Genomic DNA, 21360 nt, shown 5'->3' with positions numbered 1-21360 from the left:
ATTCTTCATGAAACCCTCACAACCACCACCACCTGAGCCGATGTGAGCTACTAATCACTGCTGGTTTCTGTTTGAATGATACCCATCGAAACCCCTATGATATCCGCTGTTTGTTACACTAAACGAATCAATTATATTCGAATTACTACTAGTGTAAAATTTCGATGGTGATGATTTAATTAATAAGAATAAAGAGTAATAATGAGAAGAAGTTTCATGATGAAGATGAAAAGGACTTGGTGATAAAGAACCGAATAAATGTTGGATGCTGTTATTGATTTCTTCTAAAAAGTCGAACTCCAAAAGGACCTTTAAACATCCAGCTGTTTTCCTTTCTTTCCCATGAAACATAGTTTAAATATAAAATAATTTAGAGTTTAGGAAGAATTCTTGATGGGTGTCGGTTGTTGCTTTTGCTACAGCCGTCATTTTTTTTCTTCCCTCGACACAACAAACAGAAACGGGTTTTACCCCATACTGTATACTTGGACTTGTAAAACGATTATTTGGGCCGTGATTGGTGATTTGGGCCGTTAGTTGTAATATGGGCCGTATTTTATTGCTTTGAGGTCGGAATGAAAAAAAAACGGGATAAATAAACATAACCGCGGTTTAAATCAGAAACATGTAAACAGTTGGATGGTTAGGGAGTGTTGGTGTTTACAAGAGGTCGTGGGTTCAAGTCCCGGGAGTGCTAAGGACGTTCTTTTTATAGTTTCTTTATTGAGGTAGTTAACATCTTTATTATTATTATTATTATTATTATTATTATTATTAACTACATTATTATTATTGTTAAAAGTATTACTAGTACTATTAGTATTATCATTTTGATTATTAAAATTATCATTATATTTAAAAGTTATAAAGATTATCATTTTTTTTTTATTGAAAGTAATATTTTATTATCATTTTTTTTTTGTTAAAATTAACACTTTCATTATGGTTATCATCAAAATTAATATTATTATTAATATTATTGTTATTATCATACGTAATAGTATTATTATTATTATCATTATTTTTGTTAAATTAGGGTTAGTAATTTAAGTATTATTAAGTATCATTTTATTTAATAATAATTATTAATATTATTATTATTGAATTTTAAAAAAAAAAAAAAACTTAACATACCTTTTGAATTTACATCAAAAATATGTAATAATTAATTATTCAAATATTAAAAATAACATATAAATTAAGATACATATAAACAAGGTATATATTAGAAATCAATAAATATAATAATATATAAACTTGTTTAATTGTTATTATGTGTATTAATATCAATAAATGATATAGGTTCGTGAATCCGAGGCTAACCTTACGTGTTCAATGATGTTATATGTATTTTTACTACAAAATACAGTATGGTGAGTATATAGTCCCTTTTAAACTCTAAATATTTTTGGGCTGAGAATACATGCGCTGTTTTTATAAATGATTTATGTTATGGACACAAGTGATTAAAAATGATATTATGCGGATTGATGTGCTAGGTAAATTAGTTATATGTTATAATAGCATGTAAGCGCGAATCCTAAAGATAGATCTATCGGGTTTAACACCCCCATCCAGTAGGCTGCACTAGACATAAGAACTAGTGGGCGGATGTTTAGTACTTCGAGGATTATTTATACACTTGCGAGTGTACATATCCATCTTTGCGAAGATGACTTATTATATTATTGTTAAGGTTGGTTACTGAGGCCTCAACATAAGCAGAATGATTTTATGCACTTGCGAGTGTATTATATTTTTATATATGAAATCTTGTGGTCCATAGTTATAACGCTGCTAGCATCAAACCTATATATCTCACCAACTTTATGTTGACTTTTTAAAGCATGTTATTCTCAGGTACGAATTAAGTCTTCCGCTGTGCATTTGCTCATGTTAAGAACATTACTTGGAGTCGATCATCGCAATGGAACCAGATGTTGATGATTCCGTCCAGGGGGATAAGGACGGGTTACTACACTTTCCGACGAAGTAAAAATCTGTGAAAGTGAGTTATAGTCCCACTTTTAAAATATAATATTTTTGGGATGAGAATACATGCAGGTTTTATAAATGATTTACAAAATAGACACAAGTACGTGAAACTACATTCTATGGTTGAATTATCGAAATCGAATATGCCCTTTTTAATAAGTCTGGTAATCTAAGAATTAGGGAACAGACACCCTAATTGACGCGAACTCTAAAGATAGATCTATCGGGCCCAACAAGCCCCATCCAAAGTACCAGATGCTTTAGTACTTCGAAATTTATATCATGTCCGATGGAGGATCCCGGAATGATGGAGATATTCTTATATATGCATCTTGTTAATGTCGGTTACCAGGTGTTCACCATATGAATGATTTTTATCTCTATGTATGGGATGTGTATTGAAATATGAAATCTTGTGGTCTATTATTATGATTTGATATATATAGGTTAAACCTATAACTCACCAACATTTTTGTTGACGTTCTAAGCATGTTTATTCTCAGGTGATTATTAAGAGCTTCCGCTGTCGCATACTTAAATAAGGACGAGATTTGGAGTCCATGCTTATATGATATTGTGTAAAAACTGCATTCAAGAAACTTATTTTGTTGTAACATATTTGTATTATAAACCATTATGTAATGGTCATGTGTAAACAGGATATTTTAGATTATCATTATTTGATAATCTACGTAAAGCTTTTTAAACCTTTATTGATGAAATAAAGGTTATGGGTTGTTTTAAAATGAATGCAGTCTTTGAAAAACGTCTCATATAGAGGTCAAAACCTTGCAACGAAATCAATTAATATGGAACGTTTTTAATCAATAAGAACGGGATATTTCAAACGGCATAACAAGGAATTCGTAGTGACTGTAACGGGTGCGAAAAGCAGTTTTCGGAACATCAGATTCTTTAACAAGCAGTTGATGATAACCGGAACGAAGATCGATTTTAGAATAAACAGACGAACCCTGAAGCTGATTGAACAGATAATCAATTCTAGGAAGAGGGTAACGGTTTTTAACAGTAAGCTTGTTCAATTCACGATAATCAATGTACAAATGAAACGGACCATCTTTCTTCTTAACAAATAGAACAGGAGCTCCCCAAGGGGACGAACTGGGACGAATGAAACCTTTGTCTAATAACTCACGGAGTTGACTCGATAATTCTTGAAGTTCAGAAGGCGCAAGTCGATAAGGAGCACGTTCTACAGGAGCAGCACCGGGAACAAGATCGATTTGAAATTTTACCGCGCGTTGCGGCGGAAGGCCAGGTAAATCTTCGGGAAATACTTCGGGAAAATCTCTAACAATATGAACATCACCAACGCTCTTCTCTTCTCTATCAGAATCAACAACATGGGCTAGAATAGCATGACAACCTTTGCGAAGATGTTTATGAACTTTCAAACAGCTAATAAGATTTAACTGTCTGCATTTCTTATCCCCAAAAACCATCAGCGGCTCTCCAACCACATTAGTAATACGAATAGCTTTATCATAACACACAATCTCCGCACGATACGCAGACAACCAATCCATTCTAATAACAACATCAAAACTACCAAGTTCAATCGGTATCAAATCTATCTCAAAGTCTCTACCAGCCAAATTAATGTTACATTAACGATACACAGTCTTAGCAGTAAGCACTTTACCATTAGTTATCTCAACAATATAAGTATTGTCTAAAGGAGTTAACGGTGTTTTGATTTTTGGACTTAATTTATTCGACACAAAACTCAAATCAGTCCTGAATCAAATAGTACATAAACTGATAAATCGTTGACCGAGAACGTACCCGTAACAAGTTTTGGAACTTCCTCAGCATCCCTGGCATTAATGTTGAATGCTCTTCCACGTGCATTCTCAGTAGTCTTCTTGTTAGGGCAGGCATCACGGAAATACCCCGGCTTACCGCATTCGTTACAAACCCTCTGATTACCACCATTTCTCGGCTTCCCATTACCATTACCACCATTATTACCAGCGTTATTACTACCACCTGCAGCAGGAGTAGCAGAACCCGGCATAAGCACCGTACAATCTTTAGCAATGTGTCCCTGCTTGGAACACCTTTTACAAGTAACCGTACAGTAACCATCATGAGCCTTATAACATCGAGGATAAACACATTGATTTCGGTTATTAGAACCAGAAGTATCTTATTTCTTCTGCTGACCTTGGTTCTGGTTGCTGTTATTATCTCACTTCCTTTTCCCATTATCAGCCTTCTTAACAACTTCCTCACTGGCATCAGTCACAGCTGCCTTACTCCTCCTCAAAATCTTATCATTAAGTTTATGGGCCATAGACATAGTAGCTTCAATAGTCTGTTGCTCACTAGACTCACCCCATGCTCAATTTTCTCGGATAACCCATCAATATAAGCTTCAATCTTAAGATTCTCATCAGCATAAACATTAGGACACAACAAAGTCAACTCGAAGAACCTTTGCTCATAGGCATCTAATTCGGTGCCCTTCATTTTCAAGTTCTTAAGTTCAACCTCTAACTTCTTAAGTTCACCCCTAGGAAGATAACGGTTATCATTCTTTCCTTGAAATTATTCCAAGTCAAACCATATGCTACATCATTACCCAAACTACTAACCAAGTTGTTCCACCAAGTCCTCCTCTCGGACTCGGCTAACCCTAAAAATAGACTCAATCTTCTCGAACCAACAAGTAAGTCCAATGGGTCCTTCAGTACCACTGAATTCTTGTGGACGACTCGCCATGAACGTTTTGTGGGAGCATCCCACCTGATTGTTGTTATTAGCATTAGCATTAACATTTGCTGCCATAACAGCAGCAATCCCTTCGGAGATAAGACGTTGCATATGGGCTTCGTTGGACTCGCGAGGAGGCATGATCTTCAAAACAGAATAACACAACCGTTAGTACCAAGAATAATACTAGTGTTATAAAGGAATAGATCGAACACGAAAAAAACTAACCATTAAAATAATAGTCAACGAACACTATGAGTAATAACATGACAGTTATGATTGTTATAGAAATAACCACCACATGCATACATATTTTATGATAAAATCATACAACATACATAGCACCTAACATACATGATCTACATTACGCATAATATAACATGCCAAGAGTCACAACATCATAAATAAAATATGATAATGATAATAGATGTCATAAAGAAATAACCATCCATACATAATGAAAATATCCCATAACAAAACCTTAATAAAATCCTCGGCAAAACGCCGTACATATCCCAAAAATGTATGTATAAAAGGACATTAAGTCTTATGAAATAAATAATCAATCATGAATCATCATATCACATCTGCCTGGAGCAGTTGTGATAAGCTGGGCCCGTATGAGGCTTGACAGGAGTCTCATACTTATTCAACTTTCCCTTCACCTCCTCCGACTCTGTCTTCAAACCACGAACTATGCTCTCGAGAGCCTCGAACTTAGCGTCCACCTCACGGTTACGCTTTCGGTTCTCGAACCCAACATTATGCTTGAAACTGACAAACGAATCCATACTAGCTCGAATCTCGTCCATCACCTCGTTATGCGGCAAGGTATGCATACAGTCGCTGAGGGCATTAATACTCGTCCTTTCGTTGTAAGCTCTAGTCATGTGAGTGATGGTAGCCATGTAGTAGTTAACAGGATCATCGATCAAAGGTTGATCAGCAAGGCACCTGGCAGCAGCCGAAGAAGCAGGAGCAGGAACAGAGTTGTTTTTCGAAGTCGACATCTGCAAACAGTAAAATCGCAAACCACATACAACATAGAATAAATGCTTATGATATAACTCATACAAAATGAAATGCATAATAATGCTATAGAAAAAGGGTCGGGCTGTAGACTAGACTCTAATGCACCCTAAAAACCACGAGTTGACCACATTAAGACCGCCTAGTTCCCTACAACCAGAGCTCTGATACCACCTGTGATGGCCCCGTCAAAACACTTAGCGGCTCCGTCACTTGGTCCCACAGTTTGATTGAACTTAAATGAATTTAATAAACGACATTGCATTCTTTTATTTCAAAAGTTTTCCCAAAAAGGAAAGTATACCAAAATATGTAGTTTAAATAACCCAACATATTAAATAACCAAAGTTGACATAAAACATTGTGAACAAACCCACAAGTTTAAATTATTCCAAAAACAGAATGCAAGTTCAAAGTTTCATAATTGTTTCACAAAATCTGCCCAAATGCATGCAGACTCTTCTAACACAGCGGAAGCATCAAATAAACTCAAGTACCTATGAAAACATGCGAGTAAACTGTCAACACAAAGGTTGAGTGAATTATAGGTTTAAATAATTGAATAAACTTTAGACCACAAGATTTAAAATGTTAGAAAACATAAATCATTTTTCGATTATCAATGAGCCACATGGTAACCACTTAACCCTTTATTTACCCTTGCCAAACACAATAAATAATATACACCGAACAGTGTATCTACAACAAAATACGAAGTACTAAACATTCTGATTATAAATTGCCAGCGCGGCTAGCTCGAAATGGGGTTGTCAAACCCGATAGATCTATCCGTAGGTTTCGCGTTCACCAGTAGAAACCAGTGATTACAGTTACCAGACTAGGGAATGTTTTTGTTCAACTCATAACGAATAATTTAAATTTAATTGCCACTTGTGTCTAAACGTAAAATAAATTGCATGTAATCACATCCCAAAAATATACTTTGAAAAGTATGTAAAAACGGGACTATAACTCACTTTAATAGCAAATGAAGAAACCACACAAATAAGCGAACAGCAAACGAAGTGAAGTGATCAGGATTGATCACAACGCCGACCTATAAATAAAGCAGGTCGATATAAATAACTAACTTAGGTCAAGTCTTAGTATGATAGCTATTGTACATGTTGCAAGTTGACATAGAACAATACTCAACATGCATCGGTTTGATTGGAACAGCGTACGGACACACACTTTCTATTTTTAGAAAGTTTCTATTTTTAGCAGGTTTCCATTTTTGGAAAGTTTCTATTTTAGAAAAGTTTCTATTTTAGGAAAGTTTCTATTTTTAGAAAGTTTCTATTTTTAGAAAGTTTCTATTTTTAGAAAGTTATTAAGTTAGGAAAGTTTCCTTAATTAGAAAGTCAACAAAAGTCAACTGAAAGTCAAAGTCAACCGAAAGTCAACTCAAAAGTCAATCTTGGTCAAACATAGTTAACATTAATTTTAAAAGAGTAAGTTGTAATAATAATATAAGTTATAATATTAATTAAAGTTAAATATGTATAATTATGTCATAATATAAGTTAAATTAAATTAAATTAGATTATTAAAGTTAACATAAGTTTAAATAATATAATTAATATAACATAAGTATTTAATTAATTAATTAAATATTAGCCATAATATAAGTATTATTAATTAATAATAAATTTTAAATCATATCATAAGTATTATTAATTAATAATGAATTATTAATCATATCATAAGTTTCTAATTATAATTATTAAATCATAAGTATTTAATAATTAAATTATAATTAAATAATAACTAAGTCTTATAATAATTAAATAATTAATTAATCTTTATTATAAATCTTATTATAATAATCTCATAATATAAGTTTAATACTTACCATAAGTATTTTTCATTAATAATAAAAGTATTATTAATCATAAGTTAAATTAAAAGTTTAATTAAATCATAAGTAATTAAATAATAATATAATTAATATATATCATAAGTCTTAAATTATAATAATTACTTTTTATATCATAAGTAATTAAATAATAATGAAAATCATTATTTATATCATAAGTTTTAATAATTAACCATAAGTTTTAATTAAAAGTTGATCGGGTCATATCTTGAGCCCCGGGTGTCGGTTTTCGGCGAGCCTTATATATATCGCTGCCTAATCAAACTACCCGACACTTTGGTGTACTCAAAAACACCCCAAGAACAGTCACCAAGTCGTTACTTATAGCCCTTAATCAGTTTGGACCTTTAATCCGCTCAAAAACGTGTTTTAGTCATAACGGGTGATCCGTGGCTCGGATTTCGATGACCCGAACATGAAAGTTCATCCCATCATCAATCATAACACACTAGTACACCCTAAAGACTCTTAAAATAGTCACAAAGTCAGACCACACCTGGTTCAATTCGTTTTCATAATTTAATCTCAACATAACACCATTTTAATCATAACTAGAGCTCCGGGAATCGAAATAACATGAATCCGGAGTCTAAAATTAATGTCTTGATGGGAGGAACTCATCTAAACACTTTAATTTCACTTTTATATCAGTTATATAATCAGAAATGAACAAAAATGCTGCTGTCCCAAATTAATCAAACCGAAAACATGTATAATCAAGCATTTCTACGCATACAATCATCAATACAATAACATATAAGCATCATACTATCAATATAACATCAAAATACAGAAAATATAAGAAAAATTAAAAATCTAGGGTTAGGGTTTATACCCTAATCAAGAATCAAGAGATGTAGATGTGTAGAGAAGAACTCGTAGAATCCGAATATGTGAATGATTTCTTGATCCAAGTATTATTTGATGAAGATTATGGTGGATTATGGTGGTGGTGGCGTCGGCTATGGAGGGAGGAAGGAGAAGGAGAGAGCAAAATATGGAATTAGGTTTAAGTGATAAAATGTAGAATGAAAAAAAAAGACTAACAAAATGAAATCAAAAGGGGTTACCCCCTCCCGTTGCATTCAGCCGAATGGGGTGTTGGGTGGGATCCTCATGGCCCATATTTGTAATTTGATAAATTGCTTGTGGCCCGATCGCTCGAACGAAACCCGAAACGCGAAAACACGACTACGCGATTGAAAATTCGGAGATATAGCACATACGCGACGAAAAATATATATAAATACTATATATAACCATATGACATAAAAATATCATATTTGAAATAATTAGGACTTAAAAATCCCAAAAGCTCGACCGTTGGTTTGAAAACTGAAAAGATTCGCCGGATAGAAATCCGCGATTCGTATAAACGTACAATTTAAAATATGAATACAAATATTCATTTAACACATAATAATTAATATATATATATATATATATATATATATATATATATATATATATATATATATATATATATATATATATATATATATATATATATATATATATATATATATATATATAATTACAAAAATAATAATATAGGTCATAGAAATGACGTGGCACGAATAATAGTTAACGGTCGTTAAATAATTAACGGTAAAAAAACAGAAAAAGTAGGGTCGTTACACATGACTTAAATTTGAAGGGTATTTCAAAATAGTTTGTGTTAATGAATAATGCTTGCACACAAGATTTGCTACACTATTTGTTAAAAATCATTTTAACCAATTGTATATATGTCGATCGTGTTTATGCGTCTAGTTTGTTATTTTATTTTATGTATAAAAAATAACAAATACACAAACGTGTATCATTTTAAAACAATTTTAAAATATTTCGGTCACATATAATTTGAGTTCAAAATCATTTAACTTTAAACTCGTTTGAGTTTAACTTTTTAAAATCATCAATTTTAATTTTTGAAACTGTTGCCGGTTTTATTTGATGTTTTCATCAAAAACATTTAGCATATATTCTAATCAACAATTATATATAAATGCAAAAATAAAACACAACCATATCATGCATCATACACACACATAGCCTAGCCCGAAAATCCTATTCTCGATCCCATGAGCCGACATGGGATCAAGAGGTCAAACTAAGGGTAATATCCTTGCTCCCACTTGATTCAAGAATCAAGTGAAAACTTGACAAATGCCATCGTTGTCAACTTGACCTGTTCGCCATCTTCTAAGCCAAAAGCATGTTGTACTTTATCTTCAATCTTCATCTTGTTACATTTATTTAAATTTAAAAATACAACTAAACTAGTACTTTTACAAATTGAAATATACTTAAATACAATACTATGCAAATGAAAATTGTTTGTGCATAGCCGATGAAAACCTAGACGTATATGTTGTGTTGTTTGGTTTTTTATGGTTATTTATGGTTGTTATGGATGCCGTTTGTTTTGGCAGTTTTATTCATGTAATTTTAATTATTGTTGGAGGCCATTTTGAGCAATTGATGTAATTTATGATTCTAGATTAGTTGTATTTTATTTCATGTAATTGTAACCTCCATGATGGGATTAAAGACATGAAGTATCATATCCGGACAACTTTACAGCCCCTCGGTGAAACAAAGTGAAATGTCCCATTCATATTGATTATAAACGTTCCATATTAATTGATTTCGTTGCGAGGTTTTGACCTCTATATGAGACGTTTTTCAAAGACTGCATTCATTTTTAAAACAACCATAACCTTTATTTTATCAATAAAGGTTTTAAAAATATTACGTAGATTATCAAATAATGATAATCTAAAATATACTGTTTACACACGACCATTACATAATGGTTTACAATAGAAATATATTACATCGACATATGTTTCTTGAATGCAGTTTTTACACAATATCATACAATCATGGACTCCAAATCTTGTCCTTATTTTAGTATGCAACAGCGAAAGCTCTTAGTATTCACCTGAGAATAAACATGCTTTAAATGTCAACAAAAATATTGGTGAGTTATAGGTTTAACCTATATATATCAAATCATAACAATAGACCACATGATTTGATATTTCAATACACATCCCATACATAGAGATAAAAATCATTCAAATGATGAACACCTGGTAACTGACATTAACAAGATGCATATATAAGAATATCCCCATCATTCCGGGAAACCCTTCGGATATGATATAAATTTTGAAGTACTAAAGCATCCGGTACTTTGGATGGGGTTGGTTAGGCCCAATAGATCTATCTTTAGGATTCGAGTCAATTAGGGTGTCTGTTCCCTAATTCTTAGATTACCAGACTTAATAAAAAGGGGCATATTCGATTTCGATAATTCAACCATAGAATGTAGTTTCACGTACTTGTGTCTATTTTGTAAATCATTTATAAAACCTGCATGTATTCTCATCCCAAAAATATTAGATTTTAAAAGTGGGACTATAACTCACTTTCACAGATATTTCCTTCCTCGGAAATAAGACTTGGCCACGGATCGATTCACGAACCTATACAAATATGTACATATATATCAAAGTATGATCAAAATATAATTACAACCATTTTTTATTCTGTTTTAAAGATTTGAGTGTATTAAGTCAGCTGTCCTCGTTAGTAACCTACAACTAGTTTTCCACAGTTAGATGTACAGAAAATAAATCGATATATATTATCTTGAATCAATCCATGACCCAGTGTATACACGTCTCAGGCTAGATCACAACTCAAAGTATATATATTTTTGGAATCAACCTCAACCCTGTATAGCTAACTCCAACATTACTGCATATAGAGTGTCTATGGTTGTTCTAAACAATATATATACATGGGTCGATATAATATGTCAAAACATTTGCATACGTGTCTATGGTATTCCAAGATTACATAATATATTAGAATACATGTATAATACAATATAAGTTAGCTAGGATATGATTTGTATAGATTTGTTAAACATTTCCCGTAGCTAAAAAGATCAAAAATATCCAATCTTGTTTTACCCATAACTTCTTCATTTTAAATCCATTTTGAGTGAATCAAATTGCTATGGTTTCATATTGAACTCTAATTTAAGACTCCAAACAGAAAAAGTATAGGTTTATAGTCAGAAATTTAAGTTACATGTCAATTACTAAAGAGGTAGTCATTTCCGTCGAAAGAACGACATCTTGATGACCATTTTGAAAAACATACTTTCACTTTGAGTTTAACCAAGATTTTTGGATATAGTTTCATGTTCATATGAAAAATCATTTTCCCATAAGAGCAACTTTTAAATCAAAGTTTATCATAGTTTTTAATTATCCAAACCAAAACAGCCCCCGGTTTCACTACGACGGCGTATATCCGATTTTATGGTGTTCATCGTGTTTCCAGGTTTTAAATCATTAAGTTAGCATATCATATAGATATAGAACATGTGTTTAGTTTATTTTAAAAGTCAAGTTAAAAGGATTAACTTTTGTTTGTGAACAAGTTTAGAATTAACTAAACTATATTCTAGTGATTACAAGTTTAAACCTTCGAATAAGATAGCTTTATATGTATGAATCGAATGATGTTATGAACATCATTACTACCTCAAGTTTTCTGGATAAAACTACTGGAAATGAGAAAAATGGATCTAGCTTCAAAGGATCCTTGGATGGCTTGAAAGTTCTTGAAGCAGAATCATGACACGAAAATAGTTCAAGTAAGATTTTCACTCGAAATTAGATTGTTATAGTTGTAGAAATTGAATCAAAGTTTGAATATGAATATTACCTTAAATTGGAAAGATAACCTACTGTAAATAACAAAGGTTCCTTGATCTTAGATGATTACATGGAATGGATTAGAAAGCTTGGAAGTAGACTTGCAAACTTGGAAGTATTCTTGATTTTTATGAAACTATACTTATGGAATTTATGAAGAACACTTAGAACTTGAAGATGGAACTTGAGAGAGATCAATTAGATGAAGAAAATTGAAGAATGAAAGTGTTTTTAGGTGTTTTTGGTCATTGGTATATGGATTAGATATAAAGGATATGTAATTTTGTTTTCATGTAAATAAGTCATGAATGATTACTAATATTTTTGTAATTTTATGAGATATTTCATGCTAGTTTCCAAATGATGGTTCCCACATGTGTTAGGTGACTCACATGGGCTGCTAAGAGCTGATCATTGGAGTATATATACCAATAGTACATACATCTAAAAGCTGTGTGTTGTACGAGTACGAATACGGGTGCATACGAGTAGAATTGTTGATGAAACTGAACGAGGATGTAATTGTAAGCATTTTTATTAAGTAGAAGTACTTTGATATGTGTCTTGAAGTCTTTCAAAAGTGTAAGAATACATATCAAAACACAACATGTATATACATTCTAATGGAGTCGTTAAGTCTTCGTTAGTCGTTACATGTAAGTGTTGTTTTGAAACCTTTAAGTTAACGATCTCAATTAATGTTGTTAACCCAATGTTTATTATATCAAATGAGATGTTAAATTATTATATTATCATGATATTATGATGTATGAATATCTCTTAATATGATATATACATTAAAATATCGTTACAACGATAATCGTTACATATAAGTCTCGTTTCGTAATTCTTGAGTTAGTAGTCTTGTTTTTACATATGTAGTTCATTGTTAACACACTTAATGATATATTTAAATATCATTTTATCATGTTAAATATAGTGTATCAATATCTTAATATGATACATATGTATTTAGTAGACGTTATCATAACGATAATCGTTATATATATCATTTCGAGTTTCTTAACTTAGTAATCTCATTTCTTATATATATCACACATTGTTAATATACTTAGTGAGATACTTACTCATCATAATCTCGTGTCAACCATATATATATATGTCTATATATACCACAACATGTAGTTTTTACAAATTTATAACGTTCGTGAATCGCCGGTCAACTTGGGTGATCAATTATCTATATGAAACTTATTTCATTTAATCAAGTCTTAACAAGTTTGATTGCTTAACATGTTAGAAACATTTAGTCATGTAAATATCAATCTCAATTAATATATATAAATATGGAAAAGTTCGGGTCACTACACAAAGTTTCGCGGTTCGTTAGATGCATGTTGGTCGTGAAATTATTACTGGAGGTTCACAACACATAGAGCTACAACTTCTTAGAAGGAAATTTCTGGTTTTGAGGACTTCTTGATGGAGTTTCGGACTGCCAAAGTTGTTGGACAGGAATTGTGAAAGATGTGGTCAAGAAGTACATTTGGTCATTATGTGATCTTGACGCAAGTGGGAGCTTCTCAGGTTTGTTATCGTGATTGTCCCTTTAGCTGACCACTTAGTTCTCACTATGGCTCGTGAGACCAAGCATAGGATTTCATCGGTTGAGGCTATGCACATATATTATGTCATGTTTTGTTTTAATTGCGTTTATATATTATTTGATTGTATATGAATTGCCATGTGAGAATTAAAGTCAAAACATAATTAAAATAAATTAAAATAGTTTTAATTTGTGCGGCAAATATTATATGCATGAAATATTCGTAACACAACTTTTATAATTTCTTTTATTAAAATTGTAAAATATATACCTGTTAAAATTTAAGTCGTGCTGTCCAATTCATTTGAAACACTTGTCGTTATTTTTTGACTACGGTGACATCCTAGTTGAATTATAGCCCCGAGGTAATTATTGTCTATGCGTGAGACCTAGATTTATTTTTACAAGTTTCAAAATTGGATGACTTAATCGAGTTGAGAGGTGAGACTGCAACCCGAGGCAAGGATGGGACAAACATGCTTGCATGACACTAGTTGTTGGACATTATATGTCATGGGTCCCATAAAATTTAAGAGTTGCATTTGTAATGCAATTGGTGCCCGCCGCCTACCAATTGAATTCATCATTGCTAGCAGATCAACTGATGTGATGGTGGAAGCACAATGTGGATCTTAGCCTTTTATAAAAATTAATTGTTTTAATGATTTAAAACAAGGGTAGTTAATTTATAAAAGGATAATTATCGAAAATACTAAAAGAACTTAATAAATTCTGTATATGACATCAAATGAAAATCGATCTGTAAACAACTTGACAGTAATGTCAATCCTTGATAAAGGAAAAATTGAACGTGTTCAACTTTAGCACAACCTTAGGATTGTCCGAAAGGCTGAAAGAAAGTTGTACCATCGGGAAATCGTCTTTCCTTAAGTTCCCACTGAGATTGCTACCGCTGTTGTTCATGATGATTATATTAACCAGTTAAACGAACAATATGAAGTAGCATGTGCTATGATTGTTAGCTTAACCTCTGAGTTTTGGAAGAACTTAGAGAACTACAATGCATATCACACGCATATCAAACTGTTTGAAAATGTAAAAGTGTTTCACATTTACAAACATAAAACGGGAAGGTTAGTTAACTTGTATGTTTTAAACATGGAGGGCTTTCTCGACAAGTTGGAGCACTTAGGTATTCCAATGCCACATGTATTTGGAGTGAACTTGATGCTTACTTCACAGTCCTAGAAAAGTGATGGTTTTGGTAATGAATTACTACAGGCACTGCATGAGGAAAACCATTTCAGAGCTAAAATTAATTCTTGAGCTGACTGAAAAATGCTGCTAAAGAAAAGTCATATTTTATTGACAATAAAGGAAGGCTTCGTAAAACCGCGAGCTACTTATGGGAAGGGAAATGGCAAGGGTAAGCAAGCTTACTTCCCTAAGATATTTTCTCCACATGCAAAGAGAGGGTATCCGGCAACGGACAAGCTTGGCATCACTGTGGTGAGACAAGTCACTGGAGACAAGATTGTCCTGCCTACCAGGCAAAGTTAAAAGAAGGGCAATAGATCAACTTTGACGCATTCATACTGATGTATGCTACCCATTTAGATTAATTTCCAGCTACTTCATTATTTACTGATGATTCAGTAGACAAGGTTATGTTTACTTGCTTAAACATAAACATGAAATGTTCGAAATATTCAAAGAATATCTAAATGAAGTAGAAATCAAATTGAAATGACTATTTTGGTTCTACGGTTAGACCATAAAGGCGAATATATGAGTCAAAAGTTTTAAACTATCTAACTAGTCATGTGATTGTCTCACGACTTACTCCCCCTTAAACACCTTGGCTTAAATGGGTGTTTAAAAGGAGAAATCAAACCTTGTTAGACATGGTTCGATTAATGATGAGTCTAATTACCCTACCACCGTCCTTTTGGGATATTTATTTTTAGACTCTGCTGCAAGCATTCCCACTATGATTCCAATCAAGTAGGTAAAATAAGACATCATATGGGATGAGATGATCTCTAATATGTCTTACTTGAAAGTCTGGGGTTGTACGGCTCACGTGACCATGATACACCAAACAAACTTGTACCTAGAACTATCAAGAGTATCTTAGTACGACACCCAGAGGATACGATGGGTTCTTACTTCCAACATCCAGCTCAAAACAAGGTTTTTCATAGCTAGATATGCAGAGTTTTAGGAGAAAGTCTCCACTTACTAGAAGCAAGTGAGAGCACTGTATATATCTTGAAGAAATTCAAGAGCAAGATACTTCACCTTCTAAAGACACTAGAAAATTCGTACTGAGTCGCTTTATGAAAGTGCAGGGCTACAGGACGAGACACATTTTATTCTTAAATAGTAATACCTCTCATATACTTAAAAGATTGTCTTTCTAGTTGATGTTGAGGATTTTGCAATTAGGGGATCCAAGAGAACCCACTAATTACAAAGATAAATTATCAGATGAATCCGATAAATGGCTAGATTCGACGAATGTAGAGCTACAGTCCATGAAAGATTATCAAGTCTGGAACTTGATTAATCTTCCACCAAACAGTATGACTTTTAGGCGTAAAAGGATCTTCAAGTAGAAGACCCATATGGACTGAAATATACACACCTTTAAGGTTTGTTTTTAGTAGATAAGGGTTATAATCAAACCTACGGGATTTATTATGAAGAGGCCCTTTTCGTTACTAGCGGACATTGAAGCTATTAGGATACTTACAGCCTTATAAGCGTACTATGACTACGGATTATGAAAAATGGATTTCAAAACCACCTTCTTGAATGGTCACCTTAGCGAGGATGTTTACATGGTGCACCAAAAGGGGTTTATGAATCCTTAAGGTCTTAAAAGCGTGTGCAAGTTTCAATAATCCATTTATGGATTTAAGAAAAGCAACAAGCAGCTTGAACAAGAAATTTGATATGACAATTAAATAATTTGGTTTTATTACAAATTCTTGATCAACCTTATGTGTGCATGAAAGCTAGTGGGAGCGCTACAATTTTTCTGATCCTATATGTTGATGACATATTGCTCATGGTAAAATAAACTCCAACGCTACAAGACGTTAAGTCCTAGCTTGTGAAAGTGTTTAACTATGAAAGATGTGGGAACTAAAACGTATATTTAAGGAATCAAGATCTATAGAGAGAGATCAAAGCGGTTAATAAATGTAAGTCATAGCGCATAGGTTGACAAAATCCTAAAGTGATTATGGATGGAAGGTTCCAAGGTGTAGAAGTCTTCCGATACAACCAAATGAGGTGTTGAGTAAGACTCAAGCCCCGTTACCCTTGAAGAGGTGAAGCTAATATGTGAGATCGCAATAAAATTCGGCTATAGGATCCATCATATACGCTATAAGGTGAACTGGACTAGATTTCCTTTGCTTTGACTATGAAGAGCATATACCAACAGAATCCCGTTGATTGTGACTAGACTTCTATATAGTATATATTGAAGTATTTACGAAATACTGGTGATATATTCTACGTTTACGGAGGTTTTGATGAACTAGGTTTAAAGTGTTAGACTGGTGCTAGTTTTGAAACAAATCGATAAAACAGTCGACAACAAGTAAGCTACGTTTCATTATTGAACAAAGGCGCAGTTGATTGCGATGTCTACTACAGAATTAGAATATATAACTTCTTCCGAAGCTTCACTAGAATATGTTTGGTTTGGAAAATTTATTCTGGGCTTGACTTTTTTCCCAGTGTTGAATATCCCACTCATGTTATTGAAATAGTAAATGAACCGGCAATTCTGCAAGGTGCCAAACACATCTTTCGCGATGTACGTATCCTAAAAGTTCATATGTAAAAGATAATTTAGTTGACACATTCACAAAGCCAATGTCTTGTACCTAGCATGACTATTCTAGGAACATTGGCCTTAGATCAACTAATAATCTTATGTAATTTTAGTATTTGGATAATGGAACACAAAGCAGTTTTATTTGTAATGAATCTATATAATGTGTTATATTCATTCATCTATATTACTGTAGTCTATATTTGCATGTTTAAATCCGTGAATAATTATTTATTCTAAATTTTTCATTGTCGATTGATGATACAGGAGTAACATCAAATTAAGACAAATGTGAGCGTTTGGTGTTATGTACTGTGTTGCTATCAAACTCACATGTGTTCATTGTGATGAACATTGGAATGACCCACCTTCGAGTTTTCACTGCATGGATCAGCATCAATAGTGAAACTCGCAAGTGGTTATGTCATGATGTCCTTAAACTTGAGATGCACGCAGGTTTCGATGTGTGGAGCACTATACTTTGATATGGTTAAACGCTGTCCTGAATAAGGCTGTTATAAAAGCCATTATTGGGTGTAGTGTGAAGCTCGTAACAGACACGTGTAGGCAAGATATGATTTGTTCCTCCTAAATTGTTTGGAGTTAGATACTTTTGAGCTCCTCGATGAATGAACAAGATATTTGTATGGCCATACCCAAATGCAATTAAGATGATACTTAATTAATTTGGAGATCGAGTTTAATTCTGAGAATCGAGAAACAAAACAGTTAAACAAATGAGAATGACTGATGATCCATGTCTCAAATTTAACTAAAGTATCTGCAACAAAGGGACAAATGACATTTATCACTTACTATGAGCAACTTTGAGAAACTACTCTCATGTGAATTTGGGGACAATGGCGTGTTGCTAGACGCTAACCATTGTTTGTATAGTTACATGGTGTTGTGTCATGCACAAGTGGGAGTCTGTAGGATAATGTGCAAGGTACAACACATAACTATATGGCTAAGTTCATGTGAGCCTTCGAGGTCACACACGTATACACCTAGATGTCAATTCATAATATATATATATATATATATATATATATATATATATATATATATATATATATATATATATATATATATATATATATATATTATTTTCAAGTAATGAGAACTAGATAGTTAATCTTAAATTTATTGAACTTATCTTGATAGTTAATTTTGGATCTTAAAATAATTAAATTATTTAAGTCCATTAATAATTAACCCAAGCTCAATAATTTAAGCCCGTAAATTTGTAAGAGTTTAGTTAATTATATAAGGATTTGATAGGATAAACCTAATAATTAACACACACAAAAAAATTAGCCTATATACTCAGAAAAGATTTCGGCTGCAAAACAGTCATGTTTTTCTAAGATGCAGTTTACGAAACAATGAAAAAAAATAACAAATTAGTAACGATTTTAATTGATGTTCATATGATGACATCAGTTTAACTAATTCTATGATCTTGTTATTTGTTTGCAACTAGCCTCCACGTGAGGCACAGAAGAGATGCACAATACATAACAAATTTAATGGGTTGGTTTATGTTCTTTTGAGTGCTTCGAACGAACGCATCAAAAGGAAAAATCCATCTAATTGTTTTGTTCGTTTAACGGCAGAAGATTATACACAAATTGTTTGTGTTGTTCCATTAAATTAATCAATGGTTAATTAATTTATTACTTGAGTCGGAACTAGTACATCCACTTGACGTTGCTTGAAGTGTAGTGTGGATCAACCTTAGAGACGGTCGTATTTTCGATCGTAGATTTCTCTCAATCAAGCTGTGGTTCGTAGGTTTATCTCCATCAATTCGTGGTCTTCAAAGAGAGGTACAATTCTATTCGTACTTGTGTTATTTATTATTAACCGTATAATTCATATGGATCCGAGCTTTGGTGATTGTTTTATATTTAAACCGCTTCCGCTTTATTTGATCATTATTATATGCTTATGGACATGTTAATAATTGAGTAGAAAATTGTTTTCCTGAAAACCTTAAATCACCAACAGAAATATGCATAAACAACTCCAAAATATAGTTTTTATTGATAAACACTCCAAATCCAAACCACAATTTCACAAAGTAATAACGAAGAACAATCAAATGAACTAAATAATAAGAAAGAAGAGAAGAACAATGAACATCAACGAGATAATCACACACACACACACACACACTTAAACACTTAATAACAGAAAGATTGAAACAAGATTAACAACTTTAGACTTCATCAATAAGCACCAAACTCTAATTTATTCCAATAAAGACACCAAACTACAAAAAAAATAGAAAAAACATAATTAGAAAAATAGAAAATAAAGATAAGATTGCAATTAGGATATATATTTTTAACACCCTCTCTCAATCTTATCTTTTTACACATTGATGATGCCCGACGTTTCACTTAAAAATTTATGTTAAGTTTTATTTAAAGCTTTTATAAAGATGTCTGCTACTTGTTTAGTAGTATCTATATACTCAGTTTGATAATGCCTGCCATACACTTTTCTCTAACAACATGAACATCAGTTTCAAAGTGTTTAGACCTTTCATGAAACACAGGATTAACAGCTAAAATAAGAGAATACTTATTATCACAAAAGATTTTAACCGGTAGCGGTGTGTTTACTTTAAGATCATATAGCAGTCTCATAACCCATAAAACTTCACAAGTTGTAAACGCTAAGGATCTATATTCAGACTCAGTTGAAGATCTTGAAACAGTTGGCTGTTTCTTAGTTTTCCAACTAATTAATGACCCTCCCAAGAATAAACAATAACCTGAAACAAACCTTCTTGAGCCCAAACACTTTCCCTAGTCAGCATCAGAAAAGGAAACAAGATTTAACATACCGGATTGTTTTGTAATGCGAATGCCTGCACCTGGACTGCCTTTTAGATATCTCAACACTCTAAAAGAAGCTCTAGCATGAGATTGAAGGGGAGCATGCATATATTGACTAAGACATTGAACATAATAAGAGATATCAGGTCAATTCAAGGTCAAATAGATTAACTTTCCTATTAGCTTTTGATATTCAGAAATGTCACCAAGCCTCTTATCATTTTCAAACTCATCGGATGCAAGCACAGAGTTAGGTTCTAAAGGGGTAACCATAGGCTTGGAACCTAGCATACCAAATTTACTTAACAACTCAAGACAGTATTCTCTTTGATTTAAACATAACCCATCTTTGGTTTTAAGCAACTCAATACCAAGAAAGTATTTCAAATTCCCCAAATCTTTTATTTTAAATTTAGACTTAAGAAAAGTACTCCTAATCCCCAAGCTTACCCTTGCCTTTATCTGCGCCTGAATCTATTAAAAGGTAAACATCAACGAGGGTAAGCAACGCTTAGTGAATGTAAAGATATTACATGCATACACATATATAAAATGACTACCACATACCAATACCGCATATAATCAACAAGCTAAAAGTAACACAAATAGAAAGTATCACCTTAGCAATTTCTCAAGCACAATATACATAATATAACACAATAAAGGACACGACTCGTATGGCTAACCATACTCAACGGGACCGGCTGAATGCATGAGCCTTAGTGTATCTGAAGGAACGCGATAGTCACTAATAC

The sequence above is a fragment of the Rutidosis leptorrhynchoides genome, chromosome 2 (genome assembly GCF_046630445.1).
Source record: "Rutidosis leptorrhynchoides isolate AG116_Rl617_1_P2 chromosome 2, CSIRO_AGI_Rlap_v1, whole genome shotgun sequence".
Classification (NCBI taxonomy): domain Eukaryota; kingdom Viridiplantae; phylum Streptophyta; class Magnoliopsida; order Asterales; family Asteraceae; genus Rutidosis; species Rutidosis leptorrhynchoides.
This window is presented reverse-complemented; position numbering follows the sequence as displayed.